The sequence below is a fragment of the Silene latifolia genome, chromosome 4 (assembly GCF_048544455.1).
Source record: "Silene latifolia isolate original U9 population chromosome 4, ASM4854445v1, whole genome shotgun sequence".
NCBI classification, from domain to species: Eukaryota; Viridiplantae; Streptophyta; class Magnoliopsida; order Caryophyllales; family Caryophyllaceae; genus Silene; species Silene latifolia.
Genome location: NC_133529.1, coordinates 22,833,017 through 22,836,784, shown reverse-complemented (window position 1 = coordinate 22,836,784; position 3,768 = coordinate 22,833,017). Strand labels below are relative to the sequence as shown.

The 3,768-nt window shown below is 42.5% G+C and overlaps 1 non-coding gene across 1 annotated transcript; it reads left to right on the top strand.

Annotated features, from left to right (window-relative positions):
• Window positions 1–1,991: 1,991 nt before the first annotated feature.
• LOC141654071 (small nucleolar RNA R71) lies at window positions 1,992–2,098 on the top strand. The gene has a single exon (XR_012547649.1). It is a non-coding gene; the product is annotated as a small nucleolar RNA R71 (small nucleolar RNA).
• The last annotated feature ends 1,670 nt before the right edge of the window (window positions 2,099–3,768 follow it).

The following is a 3,768-nucleotide window of genomic DNA, read 5'->3' as shown; positions in this document are numbered from 1 at the left end:
GAGGGTTAACAATAGGAGCACAATTCTCCAAATTTTCATCTGGAGTGTCAATAATAGGATCAATAGAAGAGAGAGCATTGCAAGGCTGGGCTTGCATGGGAGCTCTCCGGAACTTAGACTGATGAAAAATTAGCTCCTCGTCCCCTACCTGAAAGGTCAAAGTCTTGCCCCCGACGTCTATTACTGCACGGGCAGTAGACAAAAATGGTCTCCCTAAAATGATAGGGTTGTGTGCATCTTCGGGGATATCTAAGACAACAAAATCAACGGGAATAAAGAATTTCCCGATCTGAACAGGTACGTCTTCTACTACACCTAGTGGCCGTGATAAACTACGGTCGGCCATCCGGGATATCATGTTGGTGCAACTCAGCTTTGTCAAACCAAATCTCTTAGCCAGAGACAACGGTAAGACACTCACGCTAGCGCCTAAATCGCATAGCGCGTTATCAATTAAATGCATACCGATATGACACGGAATTGAAAAACTACCCGGGTCTGATTGCTTAGGGGGTAACTTGTTTTGAAATAGGGTTGACCCCACCTCAGTCAAAGCTACTGTCTCACTATCATTAATAGTCCTCTTACGCGATAAAATTTCTTTCATAAACTTTAAATAAGAGGGTACCTTTGTCAACAATTCAGTGAACGGCACAGTGACTTCCAAGCTCTTCAGAAGTTCAACAAATTTGTCGAATTGTTGATTAGCTTTAGTATTCTGCAGCCGCCTCGGGAAGGGAACCGTGATAGGTATCTCAAGTCCCTTGTTTCTCGTTTCCAATGTATCTTCCGGTGCAAGTTCTGTATCCTTTGGACGCTTCTTACCTCTCGAACGGGGTCTTTCCGGTGATTCATCACTTAAACGAGCACTAGCAGGCTCTCGAATAAGCTTCCCGTCATCAATACTACTCGATCGACCAATAAACCCATTCGATCGAGCAGTTTCTCCTTCAGAATCAGTCGATCGAGTACAATTCCCACTCGATCGATCAACTCCACTTTCCTGTTCACTCGATCGACCAGTTTCTTAATCATTTCTACTCGATCGACCACCTGAAATCAGTCGATCGAGCACTTTCTTAGCTGTCAGCTCGTTATTTTCGCCTGAACGCTGTTCATCATCAATTTTAGCTATCCTCGGGTCTGATTTCGACACTTCCGGTCCCTCATAAGAAAGACTGCTTCTCAATTCTATCAGATTTAATGTTTCATGTAGATTCTTCTCATTTTGAGTCGGTAAATGACCATGCTTTCTTGTGGATTGATTCGCGGCTAGTTGGGCAACTTGAGTTTCAAGTGCCTTAATAGACGCGTCCTTCTGTTGATCACTTGAGTTTCTTTGTTGATCACTCAGCTGAAACTGCTTTGTAAGGGCTTGCATCATGGACTTAAGCTCACCAATTTCACTCACCCCGCCGGAAGATGATGCACCGTGATTAGGAGGATTGAAGGACGGGGGCTTCTGATAGCCTTGTTGATTCTTATGTGGAGGAATATACGGCTGCTGCTGGTTCGGAGGAGGAGTAGGATTGAGCACATTTTGGCTCGTCCACCTCAAATTGGGATCGACATTCGGCTCATAATAAGTGTTTGTCTGCCTATAATGTTGAAAGGCAGCACAAGACTCAAAAGGACTAGGACAATTCTCTGAAACATATCCCTTAGCTCCACATCTTCTACAGACGAAAGGACCGTCTGAAACAACATTTACCTGATACATCCCTCCTTTTGAAGCTCCTCCCAACTCATACTTATCAAATCTCGCAGTGAGAGCTTCAAGTGCGGCTACAGAAGGAGATTCAGCACTCCTCCTTTGATTCCCTCTAGAATTCCCATACTCAGCTTTATGGGTGGCTAAGTCATCAATGATCTTCCACCCCTTAGTCTCTCCCATATTCTCAGCGAATCGGCCACTAGCTGCAGCATCCAAGATAGCCCTCTGATCGTCATACAGCCCGTTATAGAACTAATTGCATAGACTCCACTTTTCGAAACCATGGTGCGGAATGGTTCACACCAACTTCTTGAAACGGACCCATGCCTCATGAAAGTTCTCATCAGGCCCCTGTTTAAAGCTCGTGATCTGAGCTCTAATGGCATTAGTCTTCGAGGCAGAAAAGTACTTCTTGTAAAATGCCAAAGCCGTGAATTCAGTCGGTTATCCCATGAGCGGCCGGTCCAGATCCCTATACCACTCCTTGCAAAGATCGCGGGAGTGAGAAAATAAACATGGTTTCTTTTATCTGATCCGGGGTCACGCCAGTTGGTGGGGGTATAGAACATCAATAATCAATGAAAGTCTCCATATGCTTGGCTGCATCTTCATTTGCAGCTCCCCCAAATTGGTTTCTCTCAACCAAATTGATATAGGACGGCTTCGGCTCGAATTTTGTTGCCTCCCCTGGTAATACAAATCCCTTATAGAGATTTGCGGTGTCGGCTTCAGTGGATCGGCAATAGTTGCTTCTTCGGCCATTTCTAGAAAGTCCGGAGAAGTAACGGTCTCAGCTGATGAATTAGAAATAGGAGATGAAGGTGGATCCTCCTCAAACAGAGCGTTCTCGTAATAACTAGACAGATTACTCAACTCTTCCTCGGTCGGCAATATCCTAGATGATCGCCTCAACTCACGCAAAGTCTTCTCAATCTCAGGATTGATCGGTAGTAGTTCACCACCCTGTGCCCTGCGCATAAGAAGAAACTACAAATAGAATATAAGAATAGTTTAAGGAACGGATGCCCCTTAACTAAAAGAAAGACTAAAAATAAAACAGCTAATAATTTAAACAATTGCCTCCCCGGCAACGGCGCCAAAATTTGACACGGCTATTGTGTACCCTGTCAAAGATAAAACCAAACAGTCCCAACTAAAATGTAGTAGAGGCAGTCGAGTATCGAATCCACAGGGAGGTAATGCAATTATCAGCTATCTAGTTCTAGTCCTAAAGTAACAACTGGGGGGTTTTGTTTGAATTGGTTTCTAAACTATGAGATTTAAGGGAAAGAGAAATAAAGATAAGAGCAGTAAGACAAGATAAAGGTTTAAACTATCAAGAGAGAAGGGACATGTCGGGAATTCGGTTCACTACGGTAGTCTAATGACTCAGCTGTAAATGATTCAGACGAACTAATGTGAGACGGATGTTGAAAGGTCCTTTCGATCCACTTTCGATCCTAAATTACCACTAACTTAACTTTCATCCTCATTAGGGTAGTCTACTGTTCATAGTAGGCCTATTTAGTCCAATCTTTCGATCTAGGATTAATTTTAACCATATTAAAGGGTGACATAGAAGCGTGCACTCAACTAAGTTGAATAAATACAATTAAATTGCTATGGTGACAGGGTCTCACAATTAATCCGTCTAATTCATTTACTACATCGTCACATTTCTACCGCAGATCCCTTAATCCCAACATGAAGGGGGGTTTAGCTACTCATGTCGCTAATTAAACTAACAGCAATTAAATTCCCAGCAGTAAACATTATGAAATAAACGATAAATTGCATAAAAGAAAATTAGGGCAGAAGGATAATCGAAGTAAACAAACAATTAAAAGCAAACAAATGCTTAATTATTATTAAGAAGGAGAAAGGAATTACAATCCAAGCGAATCCGGCGTAAAGAACACACAATCCGAGTGAAAATAATCCCAAAGCGAGGTTACAGTGAAGGAGAATAATGTACGTAGCAAAGTTTAACAGTAGAGAGTTTGATAAAATAAAAGATAGCCCTAATTAACCTAGTAAAGCGTGCTTAAATAGCA